Source organism: Stegodyphus dumicola, chromosome 1, assembly GCF_044657685.1.
Source record: "Stegodyphus dumicola isolate Sdum_Otavi_A_Nest chromosome 1, ASM4465768v1".
Classification (NCBI taxonomy): domain Eukaryota; kingdom Metazoa; phylum Arthropoda; class Arachnida; order Araneae; family Eresidae; genus Stegodyphus; species Stegodyphus dumicola.
Genome location: NC_140768.1, coordinates 23769979 through 23790295, shown reverse-complemented (window position 1 = coordinate 23790295; position 20317 = coordinate 23769979). Strand labels below are relative to the sequence as shown.

General features: G+C 33.7%; 1 protein-coding gene across 1 annotated transcript in view; it reads right to left on the bottom strand.

The window, feature by feature from the left end:
* Positions 1-10803, bottom strand: part of LOC118200693 (organic cation transporter protein-like) — an 88216-nt gene extending 77413 nt beyond the window's left edge. Inside the window, exon 1 of the mRNA XM_085813738.1 lies at positions 10785-10803. The gene's annotated coding sequence lies outside the window, so the exon portion shown is untranslated. The remainder of the gene's footprint in view (positions 1-10784) is intronic.
* Between the last annotated feature and the right edge of the window lie 9514 nt (positions 10804-20317).

Sequence of the window (20317 nt, the reverse complement as noted above, 5' to 3'; positions counted from 1 at the left end):
TGACAGGTGAATGCAGGGCCCGGACACCCGGACGGCTTAATATGACAAATCGGGTGTCGTCCGGTACCCGCACCTATTTAGAACAACACAACCTTGGTGACTTCCTGAGAGGGCTGCATCGGAAATATATTAATGGAGAATATGTGGTATTGACGTGGCCAAACAAGGGCGTGTGCATATATATGCTTCAGTACACAATTAATAAAAAGTTTCATACACAGGTACATTGGTGGTATAGGTACATTGGACACATATGTATATTGGTCTAAGTGGTTAATGAGATAGGCAAACAATAAACACTTATACATTAAAAGAAATGAAACACTGACGCAACTGGCAACAACAGATACTGTTACAGGTGACAGGTGACGGAGGACGAGGGCGCCTGATGTTTAACATAGGTAAACAGGCATATGCCCCGCGTCCTCCACTATCTAGTGGCAACAACTCCCTGGAGCCTCATCAGGCTGCCTCGGGAGTATATTTGAATCTTAATGAGAAAGTTACATGGCCATACAAGGACTGTTGACATAGTCTACATTACGAGTGATGTGTATGACATTTGAAAGTTTTAGGATTACAGTGGTTACAGGAAATCTAAAAAAAAGGGGGGAGGTGGCATAATAATGTAAGACATAATACACATAACAACATTGAATAACATTTAGACCATACAGTACACATAAAAACACTTAAAATACACAGAACATACTCACAGACTACTAAGTAGAGTACTAATAATGCATTCATGTGATGCTGTTAGAACATATAATGCTGGGCAGATGTAATACTATGTGACATATAAAAACGTGTAATAAAACTGGTAAGATCACAGGATGCAGAGCAGAGATAAAGCTGTGATACTAGTGAAAACACATGGTGCATGCCAGATATAAAGCACGCGTGTAACATTGCCAGATATAAAGCACGCGTGTATACTAATTAAAACACATGATACAGGGCAGTTTTAAGACAGATAATAACATAAGTTGCAAATAATTATTAGCGATGAACTTTTGGTTTACATATGAAACAGATGGTAGTATATGAGTAATAATACTTATGGGGAGACAATTCATAGTGCATGAACCTAGGCTAACACATGATAGGAGTACATGATGCAGAGCAAATATGTTAATAGTATACACACATTATACAGAGCAAATATAGAGCTAAATAAAAGACATGATTCAGGGCAACTATAATACTGATAAAAACACATGACTTTGGGCAGAGATGATGCTATTTAAAAGCACATGATGCAGGACAGAGATAATACTAATGAGAAACACATGATGCAAGCATGAATATGATACACATGGTACAGGGCATATGTTATACTAATAGAAACTCATGATGCAAAGCAGATATAATACAAATAGGAGCATATGATACAAATAAATATTAGGGTAAACAGTTGGTGTTAGAACATATGATAGTATGTGTGTAGTAATATTTTATTGAGACAACTCATAGTACAGGAGCCTAGGCGAACACATAGAAACACTTTATGCAGAGCAGGTATGATGCAGAGCAAATATAGAGCTAATTAAAAAACGTGACATAGGGCAGATATAATACTAATAGAGATACATGAAAATACATTATGCAGTGCAGTTTAAATTCTAATGAACACGTATGATGCAGATCAGATATGATAAAAAAAAATGAAAAAGCCACATGCCGCTGAGCAGGTATAGTATGATTAAAATCATTTGATGCGGGACAGATATGATACTAATGAATATACATGATGCAGAACAGATAAATAGCTTATAGGCTCATATGGTACAGATCGTATGTTGTACTAATAGGAACGCATGATGTAAAGTAGATGTAATACAAATGAAAATATTTAATGCAGACAAATATTTGGGGTAAACAGTTAGTGTTTCACATAATGCATATGATAGTATAAGTGTAAAAAAAAAAAAAAAAAAAAAAAACTTAGGATTAGGTAACTCATAGTGCACGAACTTAGGCTGTCATACGATTGAAACACATAATGCAGTGAAAATATGATATTAATGTATATACATGATGCAGAACAAATATAGAGCTAATTAAATGTTAAATGACATGGTGCTGAGTAGATGCAGTACAGGTGAAGAACGAGTAAAAACACCTGGTACAAAGTAAATATGATGCCAATAAATACACATGGTGCAGAGCTGATATGATACTAATAGTAAAGCAGATATAATACGAATAAAACACAAAAGGAGGGAATAAATACTTTATACATGTAAACGCACAAAAGCGTTTTCTTGTTTTTAGCAAGTTTGTCCAGTTTGTTTCTCTGGCCAGCTTCCATTACCGAGTTTAAGAGTTGGATATTAAGAGTTTCAGAGTTTACGAGTTACATGGACGTTTACATGAGTTTTTCCTGATGTTAAAATCACAATGGAGCAAATATAATTTTGATAGTTTTGGAATCTTCTAATTTAAACAGAGAAGCTGGAGCTTATTTAGGAACTTTTTGATGCTATTATTACTCTTATCAGCAGAAAACTTCCGTTTTATAAAATTAAACAGCTCGGGTCGTCTTTATCCTTCAACCGCAACTAAACGTTCCTCAATAATACTTCAATAACACAATTGCTTCTTTGACACCTTGACATAGTATGCTCATTGTTATACAAATTTAAGATTATTTTCTATTTCTAGGCTCTAATCTAGATTTATTTTCATCTGAAACGACAAGAAAAATCGTTTCACTTTCAAAAAAAAAAAATCTCAGATTTATTGCCAGCGCAAGGTTTAATTTTTAATTTTTAACTGCTTGAATTTTAACTTGTAGAGTTTAGCAGGTTCACTGTTTAGTGGTTTTTTTTTTTTTTTTTTTTTTTTTTTTTTTTTTTTTTTTTTTCAGTACGAGAATTTATAAGCTCTAAACTATATTATTTAATTTATTTCTTTTAGTTTAACAATAAACGTTTATCATTAAAGTTTAAAAATGAAAAAGCTAAGAATACAGATTTTAACATTACATAACATAAGTGTTCTAATCGACAAACATGTGACACGAAAATGTCGGGCTGCATATATATCTTCTTTCTAAAGATATACGAATATCTTCAGATATATCTTCTTTATAAAGACATTTCTAAAATCTAAAGGTAAAAAAAAATCTGTTTTGCCCCATCATTTGTTATCTATCTTAAATTCCCAAACAATAATAAAATAAAAGTAGTAATTTTCATATCTCTATACATAATCATTCAAATTAAAATTCAATACCGCCTTCATGAATAAGCAGCTGAAGAAATGTCATTACTTTATGATAGTTACTGGTCGTCAACTTTTATTTGCAGATATATCGCATTATATCAATTAAATTAAGAAGTAATACATTTAGTTCCAATAACTTTCTATAGATATTGCTAATGTTGATAAGTCATCCTTAACTAATTTTATTGATCGTCCATAGAATTTAAATCGTCTTACTAATCAATATTCATAGAGCCGCCCTAATCACTATAGTGATGGCGCTGATGCTGAAGTAACGCCGGCCTTGGGCTCGAATCCCAAAGAAGTCTTTGATGTTTGAAAGTACACAGTGTCTACGCAGCACATAAACACTTAAAACACTGGTATGAACTGAGATTGTTCTCTCATGATTTGGTGAGAAGGCTATGAGACCCTCGAATCCGTCCCATTGGCTGCTCTCCATTAAAACTGGGACAGAACTTCTTTTGCGGAGGTAAAATCTGTCACTCCTACTAGATGATATTCTCGATGATGATATAACTAAATCTCCGTTCTGGACAGCATGATTGGGTAAAAACATCCAAGCAAATGTTAACTCATAAAGCTTTCCAATATGTCTCGATAATGGAGTAGATTTATTGTAAAAGTCGCCGCGTATTGGTTCCAGTTATTGACTGCTAAACAGTTGGACAGTTTTCTTCAAAGTAAAACATGTCTATCAGAAAATCAGCCACGCGACCTACCTCTGATGAATAATTTCAATGGCATACAGGACTACTTTTTGCAGAAAATATCTGCTAACCTATATGGCGCTCCTATTGCAGTACATTATTCCGAAACTTGAATAGACCACATTGCTCAGAGGACTGCTTCACTGCAAATCCGTTTCACTCTTATTGTATGGCCACTTCAATAGATAATGAATCTACAGATGTAAGTGACAGAACACAATGGCTTACTTACTATATTTGTAAGGTGTCTTTTTTTTTTTTTTTTTTTTTTTTTTTTTTTTTAAGATTATGCATCTAAAGAAGAATTTTTGTGTATGATTTAATTGAAGGAAAGAATTTAGGCGTAGATATAATCAATTCTTTAAAAAGCTTCCTCGCAAATTTGAAATGACTATTTTTTAAATTATTTTCCGTGACAACAGACTGAGCCAAAAATAGAACGGTAGGCGGCACAAATGGATTTATAACCCTGTGCCAATTTGATAACAAATCCCAAAATTTTTTGAATTACCATTGCATAATTTTACAAGTATTAGCAGAAAAAGATTAAATATAACAGAAGTAATGGACATGGCGTTCAAAATTGTTAACGCCATTGGAGACAGTTCCATCAAATTGGTCTCTTCCAGCAGCAATATGGTGAAGGATGCTATAATTATCAATATATACCGATATAAAGTGGCTAAGTTAAAGTAAAATTCTGAAGTAGTTTCGTGATTTATTAGCTGAGATAAAACTTTTTCTCGAAAAGAAAAATGATGAAAATGAAAGTTTAAAAATAAAACTTGGCTCCGTGATTTAACATTTTTTATGGATTTTACATTGAAATTAAAATTTAAATTTAGAAGTGCAAGAAAATAAAAGAAGACAGTTCTTGAAATGATCATTAGTATTCAATTTATGCAAAATAAAATGTATTATGCTAATAGACTATTTTCAACAAACCACTTTGAATCACTTAGATACATCCAATCCAGATACATCCAATCACCTACAAAAAGATCAGACTTATCATTATAATATTGAAAAGTATGTTACGGAAATTAAAAAAGAGTTTGAAGATGCTGAGGTCAGGTTTCGTGATTTAAGGGCAAAATAACGATAAATACCTATGGTGATGAATCTGCAATTACAAAGTTGCGCAAGGATTGCGAAATTGTGTTTTTGAATTATTGACGAAAAAAAATTATTGAATCATCGACATAATAAAAATAAAACAATCTCGAAACAGAATTCTGCTTTTAACTTTCTTTATCACATCTTATTAAGAGAAACTCCTGCAACAAAATTTCACCAAATTTTCAACATAAAAATTCTTATCAATAAAAATGATGAAATGTTTTGGAATTTGATACAACATTACTAAAATGGATAGGAATGATGGCTGGTATCAAGAAAGCTTTTCTACTAAATTAAATCAACACGATATGGTTCATTAAACTTTCTGTGCACCCCTCACTTGCTCTTGCAAAAAGTGATAGCGAGAAAATTAAAAAAATTTAGCCACTTAGCATCTCTTACAATATGTCCTTCCCAGTAATCAGTTTTAGCACCATTTGAAAAATGTCTCTGATTTTTAGTCCAAACAGCATCTAAACTGATAGAATCTTTTTATGCGAAAGCATGAATCACCGATGTTGACAATGAGGAACGAGGAAGATCTTCACAAATTTAATTGTAAATGAACACTCGCAGAATAATGAGGTTTCATTTCTGGGTGAGAAAAATGCAGCCACTTTGGTACAAACCTAGAAAGAAAGATCATTCATCACTGATCAAAACGGAGGTAAAACCAAAAAAAAATATAGGGGACCCAGCAATATACCATGGGTCAGGTGGTAATGCCTTTCCATACTAACTTTCTCTTTAATTTTATAGATAGATATAATTTCTTGTTCAGTTACAAAGTCTAGTAGTTACTATGTCGAGAATTCCCACTGAATTCTCAATAGAAATTTTTTGTTCTCAACGACCTCTTAACGAAGTTTTCTGGAACCATATTACATAGTTCGCTGTCTGTTGATTATTCAGGTTCTGTCATTGCAATGGAATACTTTACTATATCATCTTGCTTTATTACCACTTCTCCATATTTCTTCACAAGTTCCATTCATAGGAAATTTAGCTTTTTGTTTGCGATATCTGAAAAACATCAAATTCGTGGTTATCATCAAAGATTAGCAAGCGTCCGCCACTTTCTATTACCAATATAGCGTGAGACTGGCGACTAAAGATATGTCGTTCCGCTAAAATTTGTCTTGCTCCTAGTGGACCACATCTGCCTCGCATTTTGTTCGGTTTTTTAATCCTAAACCATTTCTAGTTATAAAAATGTTTTATAGGTTTGGTTTAGTTGATTACGGCAAAGCACACGAGGATTAAGCATGGTAGTTATATAAAGAGGTTATCTCTTCAAGCGACAGTCCCTGCTAGACGGGACTTTTCTGAGAAACGAGATTCTGGGAGCACTAGTTTAAAGGGGAGAATTCCTAGAAAAAAGAGCCCCGCTGGAAGCGAAGTCCCGCCTAGCTACGGAAACGATGTTGCGGCTACACGGGATTTTTTTCAAATCTCACCGAAAATATCTTGGCTGGAGCTCTGTACCAGGTAGAGATCAATCAATCAGACGAAAGTTCTGCTTCTGAAGGATCGCGTGATCCAAAACTGAGCGGTTATCGATTACTGCTTGGCATTCAAGTCTTTGTAGTAAGTGAAAATGGTAACCTAGCTATGCGGTTTCCTGGAAATGTGCGGGTTCTGAGAATTGTCCCTTTCGACGTCCAGTCCCGCGTAGCCGAAACATAATGGGATTGGGACATAAGGAAAAATACCTTTAAGGCTTATCGGAACAACAAATTAGTGATTCTTAATTCAAAGAGCACTAAATGGCCTATGCTATTTTAAAAAAAATTCTGATAAATTTCTCCTCGTCAGTACACTCAACACTCAACAACGCAACGCAGTTGGCTTAAGCTTGTAATAGTCGTCAAGCGTAACGTGACCATAAAATGTTACCATGTTATTTGGTATTATTTTACTGCTATTTAAACCAAAAATTGTTTTAGACATTGCTACGAGAGTTATTTTTCAAGCTGGTGCGAGTTGACACTCGTATGGCGATAAAAGCAAAATAATAATAATAATAATAATAATAATAATAATAATAAATTATTCGCCAGGTTGGAATAAGGCTTATATGATATTCAACAGGCGTAAAATCAGCGGTAAACATTTATAGAATGTTTTAGTTTGAGATGTATGCCGATCAATAAGGCAGGTACGTACCCAAATTAGTGATCATACGGATTTATTATGATAAATGATTGTTTTTCTTCAACCAAGAGGGTTTTAGTGCCGAAGTGAAATGAAGAATCAGAACCTTTCGCATGTTTTATTATGAACAAAATGTCTACTACTCAGAAGAGAAGCTTTAAGCATATACTACTCTCGGAATCCACTTCTATCTCCCTTTTCTCAAAAAATGTCTTTAAAAAAAGTGTTCTACGCTATTTAGCTAAGGCTTCTGAAAATTATTTTTTTGCTTTTCTGTTAAATAATCAGTTAATTTTGGCATTTCAATTAATTTAAAATTTATTACATTACAAATTTGCTCTATGCACTCCATAATTTTATACAGCTTACATAGCGGTAAATCCACACATAATTTTATTCCTTGATAATGCACATCATCACTGTGGGTTCTCTATGCACCCCACACACATATATATTATTATTATTATTATTATTATTATTATTATTATAAGCAAAGTTGTAAGAACTATACAGAAAAGACCAATTTTTGTCAAAATTTTCTTGCGCAATGTGCTGCAATATTAAGGAAATGAGAAGAGAAATTGTAGTTAGCTCGCCAAAAAGTTACCAAAAGCTGTGGCTCCAAGAAGAATCCAACATATGCATATTCAGTAGTTTTTACAAGTTCGAATAAAAAACTATATGTTAAATAATTTCGGAAATTTTAACACAGTTATAAAAACTAATTAAATTGAATGAGGTGATATATTAGGCTACATGCGAAATAAAATGTAAATTATAAAACACAGTAAAATACTAATCGATGGAACAAATAAAAGGCAAAAATTAAAACTCAGTAAAAAATCAATCGATTGAACAAGTTATAAAACATATTAAAAATTAAAAAGCGGAAAATGGTAAATTAGCTCAATTCGAGGTCCACTCTGGCTTTTCAAGGGAAATTTCTGAGTGAACATCGAACTAAGCTAACTCCATTACGCGTTTCGCCGAAACAGACAATTGAAACTTTGCGTTACAAATTTTTTTAATTAATTAAATAAACTGTCCTAAAAAAAATTTTTTTTTAGTCTCCATTCTCTGTTCCAATTTCCCGACGCGTCCGCACAAATTGACACATTAAGGTGTAAAAAATGTAAATGCAATTCCGATGTACAGCAATAATAAAAATAAAAATAAATAGCGGTATGCTATTAGTCAAAATATACAATAACGTACGGGCTGAATCTGCAAGCTTAAAGAATTAAACTTTATAAATGAATCTGAAATTAAATTTAAATATATATATATATGTGTGTGTGTTTTTTTAGTATGGCTGATTGCAACAAAAACAGTCCCACATACAAAATTTCAGTGTTCTACGGCTAATAATTTCTGAGTTATGCGAGGTATATACATACGCACGTACGTACAGACGTAACGAAAAAAATTCTTCTGAATTTATTTTATATTCATTTTACAACCCGTTTTAGAAAAAAGAATCCTTTATTCTGTCTGTACGTATAAGTGCCATGCAAAAAAGGATCGTCCAAATCGATTTGGGAGAGTTAAAATTGATATTTCCGTTGAACTATTGTAATACGCAAATTTTTTAGCGATTACAGTACCTCCTTACTTCGTACAAGGAAATAAGAAAAGCTGGAAAGAAACTATTTTTCGGTCTTAATTCCCGTTTAAAATTAAATAAAGCCTTCATGAATTGCTGCAATTTTCTCTGATGTATCTATTCATTTTAAATATAATTCATTTTATCTGCTCTTTTAATATTCTCCAAAATTGTTTTCACAGTTTTGTTCAATGTTTTAGGACTGTTAAATTAGAATTATTTTAAATAAATCAATATCGAATTATTCTTCCCCTCCCCCTTCACCAACACCATTTCAGAGAACCATCATACTACATTGATCACTTTAACACTATTTATATGACTAATTCAGAAAACCAAATAATATTTAAGAGCAGTCTTTTCAATCAGGATTGATTAATCTGGATATATGCGAAGATTTGCAACGGCAACAAAATAATTTTTAACGTATATACTAAACCGTGCTTGACAGTTGAAGAAATGAATATCAGATAGTTTATATCTTTGGAAAATGTATGAAACTGTAATAAGCACTAAGTAGCTGAAATCTTACTGAACAGCCCTGACTAACTTTTGTCTTAAAATGTCCACGAAATTTCACTTGGATTTTTAATATAAAAATAGAAAATGTAACTTATTTGCAGTTGAAATTTAGCAACATAAAGTGTTATCACTAAAATATAGAATCCTGATTTTAAGTTATTGAAAGATAATTAATTAATGAATCAAAATAGCTAAACGTATATTTATAGGTGAATACAATTTACTGAACAAAACGATTGTAATATAGAATTTACATTTTTAAAGAGGACTAAAGTGAAATTTTTAAACTGAAAAACTAGATACTTTATACATTTTTTATTTTTTTATTTTCAAAGTAGTAATATTCTTGCTTTGTATTGCCATAAAATGAAAGAGAAAAGTTTTGTACTTTTATTGCATAATGTATCATCACCTTTCAACATCTCAAACATTTTTCAGCCACAAGTTTAATTTCAGTGTTTTCTATTAGGAAATACTTGGTGCCTGCTATATTACAGATTCATAGGTATCTGAAGCCCTATGGCACTTGGCAAGTCTGCCAGACAAAACTCGTTTTCTTTGCGACTGCCAAGTGCGCTAGCAAAATTGAATCTGAGAATGCCAAGACACCTTTAAGTATTGTTCGGTCGATCACCTTAATTAATGTCAAAACTCTGACGGAAGAATGAAAAGATTTCAAATAATAGAACAGAAAAAAAAAAAAGTCTGAATGGTTTCGTTTTAAATTACGTCCAAATGGATTTTTTTTTAACATTTTGTCTGTTACCTTTATTTATTAAATATCACGTTCTTCGCACTTAAACCATAAAATTCAGTTCGAGAGCAATATCGCAAAATAATTTTAAAATTTAGCATATCTTTAGAATTTCCGATACACAGTCTCACGCACTGGAGATAATAATGTTTTTTTTTTTTTCTGTACAACATTGCCATTGCTCGCTTTGAAATGCTTGAGTTTGTTAATCAAAAATTCGTTAAAGTTTTACAAAATATGAATTCGATAATAAAACAAATTCCAAATTTTAAATTTGGGCTTCCAGATGCCCATATTCGCAGTAGGATTACGTCATTCAAAATTTGATGGCTCTAAGTACCGCTGTTTTATCACAATGCGAGAAACATACATACATTTATGCAAATTTTTCATTATTTAATTTCTTCAAATATAGTACAGGGCGATAGTATTTGGTGGCAACAGTTTGAAAAGTGAAACGGACATTCAGACTCATTCAACGCAAATTCCGAAAACGAAAACAATAGTCCCTCTGGGTTTAAGCCTCTTTAGACTAAAAATAAAATTAATGGCAGTGATACTTAACTATGGAGTTGATATTTCAAAACTTGAATAGCTGACATTTCTTCTTATTATTTTTTTAAGGTACTACTAAATTCAGTAAACTGCTTTTTTAATAAATTGAATTTAAAGAGAAATACACGATACATACTTCTTTCGGACAGATTCTTCTCTGGTGAGTTTAACTTTGGTTTAAAAGTGGATTTTGTTGGCGTAAAGTTTTCATCCGCTTCAGTGGCTCTGTCACAAATTATTTTTAGCTGTAACAATTTCGTTGCATCCGCCTAAGTTCTTTGAGTCGAATATGTTGTTTAGCCGTTAAAGAAATGTTTGGAAAGCATTTGTTGTTCATAATATTTTTTATTTGTTTCATTTATTTTTGTTTCTTTTTCCTTTCTTTCGTTATGCTTGCTTTTACTTCAAATTTCCTTTGGGATTTTGCCATTTTTCGAAGAGCTTAGGAACGTGTTCCTAGCAGTGTTACTCAGATATTTATCTCTTTATTACTGCATTTTCTTTGTTTTGGGAATATTAGATAAAATTTTTCTCATTATAAACTACATGTCATAAAATCAGCAAAACAATAACCTAGTTTGGCGTAGATTTTAGTCAAGTCTCTATCGATTTCGAGGGCCAACAGGTACCAGGCCCTCTTCACCAGAAGCATATTTCTGTGCTCCTATGAAGAGGGACGGGTACCTGTTGTCCCTCGAAATGGATAGAATCTTGACTAAAGTCTATGCTTACACAGGGTTGTTGCTTTGTTAATTATGTTCTACTTTGGCACGTCTCGGTACATGTCATAATTAATTCCGCTGTTCCTGACACCAGACACAGTGACTGATGTCAAGACTCAGGCACAGTGAAATTAAATATCGTCAAAATGCATCCAGTCATATAATAAAATATCATTTAACAATTAATTATTTCACCAGACTGTCGGGGTCGGGCTTTTTATATCTAGTTTAGATGTATAAACAGAAAAGTGAGTGTAACAGTAGATTTGTAGACAGCGGAGTCAGTGAGAGTGTAAAAAATTGTTTTCAAACTTTTTTTTTAAACGAGCGTTTGTTAAATACTTAATGCTCGTCTTATTCTTAAATACTTAACAAACCCTTTTGGGTGACCGTTAAAATCTGAAACCTTTCAGATTGTTTTAATTGACTTGCTCGTGAATTTTTGGTGCATGGGTTCCGAGTGAGAATAAGATGACAATGGTAATGATGGCGACGACCATCAAGCTGTAGCAAACGACACAAACAGCATTTCCAGTAGCACTGAATAACTTGAAGCAAGGAAGTACCAGTGGACAACAACAACAACGGGCGAGATTCAAGATGCAAGGAAGTAGAAATGAAGATACCTTTCTAGATGTTATAATGTTAATATCATTATGTACCCTCATTGGAATGTAGGTGTCCACTAAATAAAAAACATTGTGATAGCTACTGGTAGTTTATTTCGATGAATACTTTTAGCTTCTTATATTTTTACTATAGCTACTTCTTCCGATATCAAATTATTCTCGTAATTTTCCCTTCTCGCTTTTTGTACTATAAAATTAGCAACAAAATAGGAAAAATACTCGAATAAATACGGTAATTAACTTGGTAATTACCGTATTTATTCGAGTATTCTAATGATAATTACAATAAATATTCTTCTGTAGTACGATCATCAACGATTCTAGATGATTTTGGTTTTCTGTAGAGATCGTTAAGTACTTAACTTTCAGAAGTGGTAGTTACGATAGGGCTCATTATGATTACTTTGTAACAGATAGATTGAGTTAAAGGCTGGTGATCTTAAAGTGTAATATAATAATTATTAGTTCAACGATTTATTTATGTTGTCAGAAATATTGGTTTCTTTCAGAGGTAGTTATTTCTTTTTCACTGTAGCTGAGGCTGCCTATGTTTCACATAAAGTTCATTTGCCAGTTTTGTCAAGCCTTTCAGTCAAAGTTCCGGAGGAATTATTAGGACTAACAATTTAACACTCCTTGCAACAAAAACATCGAAATTATCGGGTCGGCAGTTATGAGTAGAACTTCAGTTATGGAAATCAAAAACAAAAGATCGTTTGGCTATTAAAAAAAATAACAAATATATTATTTTTACCACTATATAATCCATAATACTACCCTCTGTAGAAAACTAAATAAAGATTTTGTTTCTCTTATCTAAGAGAAATCACAAAACTGGTAAATATTTTAAACCAAAATCAGACCTTGCACACAATAAGCTCAAGTAATTTTTAAAGGATTTTAATTCCGAATTCATACATGTATATATATATATGTGTGTGTGTGTGTGTCTATATATAAGAATCTGAGGTGAAGGAGTGAAGCCAAAAACTGAAAAAGACTATAGATTTTAAGAGGAAAAGTATTAGTTCGTTTCCTTATGATGCTGAATGAATTTTAAAAAGGAGATTATTTCTCAAATACCTTCACAAGATTCACATCAATTTACAAGGCTTGAGTTCCATGTTCGCATTTTATTCCAGCTCAGTAACCTGAACCCGATTTTGCTAAGTAAAGATAAAATAATGTGTGAGTTGTCAGAATCTGTCTCCTGGTGTCAAGAGAAAAACCAGATAAATATATCCATTTGTTAACCTATCTCTTACTGCACTTAAATATTCATCAGAAAAGAAGAAGATTTTGATATAAAAAGAAGTAAAAGTGGAAACGATGGACTGCTTGAGTAATCAAAAATCAAAATTTTATTCAAAATTCAAATTTGAAAGCAGGAGCTATTTTCCAGCTCCTCTAGGTTACATACATTACGCTCTAACTCATTTATGAACTTAAATAGTGCTTTTCCATCGATAAAATTCGGTTGAAATTAGAACTGTATGAAATTTCTAACTCTTTTAATACGTTCTCCAATTACAAATCTTCTATATTTAACAGATTAAAATCAAAGAACAGAAATAGCAGCCAAAATATTAATAATATATGGGCCAACAAGGACGTGCTAGAATACATTCAGTGCAATGGCTACCATGAACAAAAATAATTTCAAGGACAGCAATATTGAAAACTTGCTATGCATTTATCTCTATTATTAGCCTCAAAACATATAGTTATTGATAAAGTAAAGCCTGAAATACGTCCTAAAGTCCTTAATTAGCGTGCAATTATAATGTTTCCAGATTCTTATGACAAAGTATTATAGCTTTTGAAGAACAAAGAAATATTAAATCGGCCATAACTGCAATTACTTCTTTTCGCATCTAAATGTCTCTAGCATCCAAATCATTTCAGAAACGAGGGATGTTTTATCCCCCGTTACTAGTTCTAGGAATTTAGGTATATTATTTATTTAGCGAATTTTCATCAGTATTACTGTAGAGACATTTTTCTCGAAGCAGGAGATGTGAAAAATGTGCAATGACCTCTCGAATACACGCCGAATGTGCTACCGTTACACCAAAGGCATGCTGGAAGGAGAGGAAAAATACTTTATATTCACCTCCTTTTAATGGGTTACTGGGCATTAGGGAACTCAATCGCCAAATCCTGGTGGCGAAGAATCATCATTCATCACCTTTTTGTTCAAGTGCCACTGTATAGTAATTAGGATTTTTGAAGTAGGAAGCATTAAAAATGTACACTGACCTCGCCGGGACTAGAACCTGGAACTCGAATACGTGCCGAGTGTGCTACTACCACGAAGGTATGTCCTCTTTTAAATGAGTACAGTTATTCCAAAGAAAACTAATTTTTCTAAGCAATCATCAAGAAATTTTTGCGGTGACTTCTCAATCTTCCTATTTATGGAATGGTTAAACTCTCAAATAGAACACCTCGTAATCGTTTCTTCAAGTGTGGGAACAGATGTGACAAGAAAAATGTGGAAATAGAATACTCCTCGTAGACATTGAACAGTTTCTGAAAGTTTCACACCCTCTTTTCACAAAAAGAAAATAATTGCTTTTCTCATCTTCCATGATTGCGAAAGCAGCGCTACAAAAATGCGCTTGTATTAGCTAAACAACTGAATCGGACTGAACAGTATTGCCAGGATAGATGCATGAACGTGTCAAAACTTGTCTCTCACCAACAGCATTGCTTCTAAGTACTAAGAATTGAACTAGAACTCAATTACTAGAATTTTGGAAACACCCTACCTATATATATTTTTAAATTTTCGGTTTCCCACGACTATTAGCATAATTATTTAGCATGTCGTAAATGACTCGAGAATACTCTCTGGCTGCTGCTCAAGAATGACATCAAAATATATTCGATTATGTAACAAATGCTTGGCATTATTGGCAATCAAATATGGCGGCGAAAAAGAAATCTGGGCATAAGTCTCATAATCATAGTAAAAAATAAATAATTAAATAAAACAATAATTAACTCCTGTCACTAGTGGCGATATAGCGTCGGCACCAGTTTCCCTGTACTCTGGAGAAGAAGAGAGGTAACCATTAAAGATAATTAATGAGATTTTATCATCAGACAAATTCCTTCGATATTTTGATGGTGTCGCTGTCATAGTTTTAAATCTGTTGAGAAGTAAATTTCAGCTCAGATTCAAAATAAAAAAGCGAATATAGATATCCATGATATGCTGTATTCTGCTATATGCACCATTTATCTATGCCAACACTGACAGCATCTTGATTTAAGAAGAAGCTTACAGAAAAAAACAAAATAAAAGACTTAGAAGTACGATTTTCCTCCATAGTTAAGAATACGCATGAATAGCACGGACATTTTTAAAGATTTAAAACCAATTTAATTAATGATGCAATATTGTCTTTCTGAATCTGATTCACACAAAATACTCTAACATCAGACTACTATTTAATATTTACTGAACGAAAATTCAGTCGTCCAAAGGCAGAATTTCATAACAGCACTTGATAATTTTTGTTCGTTATTCTTCCAGATATCTGGAATATATATTAATAGATATGCGCGCACAGCAACAAAACGAGTGCACCTATAGAACTGAAACATTAATAACACACTTATTTGAACGTTAATTCCTATGATGTAAATTTACCACGCACTAATTTATACCCTAGTGGTTAAACACTTAATGAAGTCAAACAATCTGAGATCAGTTCATCTCCTCTGGTCCGATCGTAGAAATTAAAATTATTTTGGTAAGATTAACTAATAGGTTTGGCAGATCAAAGAAGCGGTGATGTACTCGCATTCAACTGCATCAATACAAATTACTATCAAACACACACTTCACTAGGCTGAGATCGCAGACTTTGAAAGATTTGAGCTGCGTCATGCAAGTAGTGCTCTCCGAATTGGCAATTGGTTAATAATGAGTAGGCAAAATTCCTGCTCGGAAAATCGGCTTTTATTTGGGCTCATTGACCTAGAATACAATACGAATGTTAATGATGATGCAATTATTTGGCAAGGAAAGCAGTTATGAAATGGGGAAAAGCTACAAATATTAAAATTTTGAAGACATTGGGAAAAACTGGACAGGAATTAATGTCTTAATTAAAAAAGGTATGTGTTATGAATATGAAAGACTTCAAAGGAAATCCATTTCATTTGAAAAAGCTTTGTGGACAATTTTCGCAGAACCGAAGACAAAACTCTGCTTAAATGACCGACTATAAGAAACTTAAAAAAGAATGGTTTCTCCTCCCAAAAATAGGATTCGTATTCTTTTATGGGAAACTTTAATGCTGTTTTAGTTTCACTTAGATATGTAATACCACCCTGAAAAAGTGTTCAAAATACCCTAAGAAATGAAATCAGATATGGCTTCGTTAACAAGGAACAACATAGTCTAGTAACACGTTAACACGTAAAAAAATAGTACAAAAAGTTAATTTGCGGAGAATCCGAGCAATTCAAGGTTCAAGTGACAGAAGAATAAAATGAGATGGCAACAGTGCTACTGCGGTTATTTCTAATGACAAGATAAATTTTTTTAAAGGTTTTTAAATATCCGTACCGTTTTCTTTGTTAAGCTGATTTGATACCTTAAGATTCTAATAAATCATGGTTGCATTTTTCGCTATATAAGATTGAAATAATTCATTACTACAGGTAATTAATTTCAAAGCCCGAAACGTTTCTGAACTTGACATCGTGTTATTCATAATAATGATGCAAAGACAACATATTTTCAGTGCTGAAACTATTTGGCTTCGCTAAAATTGTATTATTCCACTTGTTGTTTTGAATTCAGTTACTACAACGAATTTACAGCTTCATAATCTTCAATTTCTTGACTTTTTAATATAGGTTAATAAACTGTCCTTTTATTTTTGTATGGTAAGTTTTACCCGCTAGTGGCCGAGTAGGTAAGATTGTCGCAGGTCGCTGGTAGATGAACACTTCGAATTTTTATAAATGGGCTCATTTTCGTGATTTTACTGATGCATACCATAAATGCGAACCAGTTTTCCTTACACTTTACTTTTGCAATGAGGGTGTCTTCCTTTTACAGGGTGCGGCAGCGTTCATAGTTAGGATATTAAAAACACACCATAAGGCAGTAACTGTAACTTATTTATTACCTCTTATGTCAATTAATAGTTAAAGGCATGCCATTTACTAATGTGTAAGTCATTGTCCATTGCATTGATTAATTTTGAATATGATGCCCCCTCTGCACAACACATTCATCTAGGCGGTGTTGGAAGCTTGCCATAACTTAACGTAGCGTATTCCCTGGGACATTGCGAACGGCAGTTCTGATGCAATCCTTCAACTCGGGAATGCTGACACAACGTGTTCGGAAAAATTCTTGCTTCAGGTGTCCCCAAAGGAAAAAGTCTGCACATGAAAGATCAAGTGAGCGAGGCAGCCAGGAAATGTCACCAAAACGGGAAATTACTCTACCTGGAAATGTCTGTCGCAATGGTCCGTCGTCAATCTGGAACTTTCCCATGACGTCCCAAGTTGAAATGTTGCCGAAATAGACATTTGGTAGCAATAACGGAGTAGTTATTCTTGAAATGACTTTCAACAGCAAAGGCACGATGCTGTGCACTCCACCGATCCATATCACTGTCACACTCGAAATGGCAGCTCATTAGTACATGAATTGGCACATATTCATGCAGTACGTCATTGTACTACGCAAGTCAAATTACGCTATAAACGCTGCCGCGCCCTGTAGCTATCTGTCCTTTGGGACCTTCTGAGTTAAACGAGCGGCAGGGGGGGCCTATTCTATAATTTTAAACAAAACATTAAAAACACACTCTAAAAACCTATTCTGATTTTGAGAGTTGTTCGTAAGAACTAAAAATTAAGTTCTAGGCTTTTGGTTTCTCCGTTAGTATTTGTGATTTGTAATCGAGAGAGCAAAAATTGCTAAAAGCTGGTAGCTTGTGCAAGGTTCGGTTCTCTCTGATCGGGTTGTCTGCATGACTGGTTTCCCATATATAGCATGAATACGACCCAATTTCCATTAAAACGATTTCCAAGAATTTCTATTTTAAACGATAGAATTTGAAGCAATTTTTGACCAATCCCGGTTGCCAGCGGCGATAATAATTTTAAGTACGGTTTTATTATTAAAATGATTTAATGTGGGTTCATATTTTATTTCTCTATTAACCATACGACACTGATTGCCCCATGGAGTTCAAAGATATTAAAGTTTTTAATATAAAAGTATACATTATAGTTAATTTGTGTATGCACGCATAACACACACACACATATACAGTCAAAAGTCGTTAATCCGGACTCGTCGGGACTTCGGCGATTCCGGATTATCGATATTTCCGGATTATAGATCATCAGTTTAAATCTCGTAAGATGGCATGCAGAAATTCTAAAATTAAAAATATGAAACCGTAATTTATGAAATAAAGAACAATTATGATCTAAAGGGTATCAAAATTTACAAAAAAAAAAAGCATAATATATATTTGCTTACTTTATTAAACATTTCTTTCAATGTAAGTTGTTTAAGTTGCTTCATTTTATGTGATAATACTTTCTCTTTAATTCTATAAACAGACATAATTTCTTGTTCAGTTACAAAGTCCCGCTGTTCAAGTCCCGTTAATTGCTGTGCCGAGAATACCGACTAACTTGTCAATCGAAATTTTTTCGTTTTCACTAACCTCTCTGTCACATTCTTCATGTCTTTATCCATTTTTTGCAGCAATTCCACTTTTTGTTTGTTGGACATCGAAACATACTTTCGTTTTGTAGATCTTTTGGAAGTTCCAGCATCGGAAATTCTATTTGACATAATCGAAAGTTCAAGTTTACTTTTATAAAATTGCTCTTACAGTCTGCAAAAAATAATAAGCGGGATCCAATTCGAAGATTAAGGAACAACGTAATCATTAACATTAACTGAAATAGACAATTAGATAATTTTAGCTTACACCGTCCGTTATACATTAAACGCGCAGGCGAAAACGTACTCTGCACTTGCGCACACGCATACGCGCAGTAGTCAAGGTCTTACGCGCACGCGTAAAACGCCTGTGCGGCGGCACATGCGCAGAAAGTTTCTAGCTTTGAGGTCCGGATTATAGATCATTCCGGATTATGGGTGTCCGAATTAACGACTTTTGACTGTATAAATAGATATATATAGATGTAAATATACGCGAGTATATATGCATACACTCGAAGGCAAAATCAGAATTCGCAAATTATGCCTATTTTAATAAGTATTGAACCAAAGGTATTAATAATGCCTTCGAAGAATAATGTAAATATTCAAAGTAGAATACATAAGCGTATACTTGCATATGTGCAAAGCTGTGAGTGTGGAAGGGATATAAGTGCACAAGGGGTTTTCGGAGATTTGTCTGCTCATACTCTTTCCCAATATTCGACGTGTTTCTTGCAAGAGTTGGGTAAATTTTATACGGTATCATGTAAAATGAGCAGAAACGAACGTATAAATGATGAAATGAGATTGAGAATTGTCGGTACATTGGAGGCAGACTTTTCACAAGCGCAGATAGCTATAGAACTCAGTGTAATGCCCGGAGTTGATTCGAATTCGTAAGAATAGTTTCAGAAAACTGGATAAATATCGAAAAGATCTGGAGAAGGTCGACCAAGATCCACAATGAAAACTATGAATTGTTTTAATTGAGTCTTTTAACTTAGCGACACAACACTGCTACAGTTTTACAGCTCTCACAAGAGATGCATGCTACCACTGGAACCCAAGTTTCACGGTCTGCAGTTCTCCAAAGGCTTTATGAGATACAGCCCGTAAGATACAAAACTCACTGCTTGCATCTCGCTCAATGCAGTATACAGAAAAGTGTGTTTAACATGGTGCAGACAACATGCACCTTGGTCATCTTCAGTGGAGCACCGCACTTTTCACAGATGAGTCGATATTCAGCTTGGACACTGATGACGTGCATACAAGTCCAGTATATCTGAAGACAGCTCGGAACACCATACCATCCCTCCCTCATCAGGAAAATGAATCATTACGGTGGTGGAGGTGTAATGGTTTGGGCAGGCATTGCGTTGAATGGAGATACATCCCTGCGTGTGTTTGGCAAAGGTTTTAGGGGCGCAGCTGATTCTTGGTTCCAATTAATAGACGGCAATGCTTGTCCACATAGGTCTCGGCTGGTCGATACCTGGTCATATATCATCAAGTCAGATATTCATCGTCTCAATTGGATAGCTAGATCTCCTAGCTTTAACCCTAAATAGAGTATGTGTGGGAAGATCTTGAGTGGGAA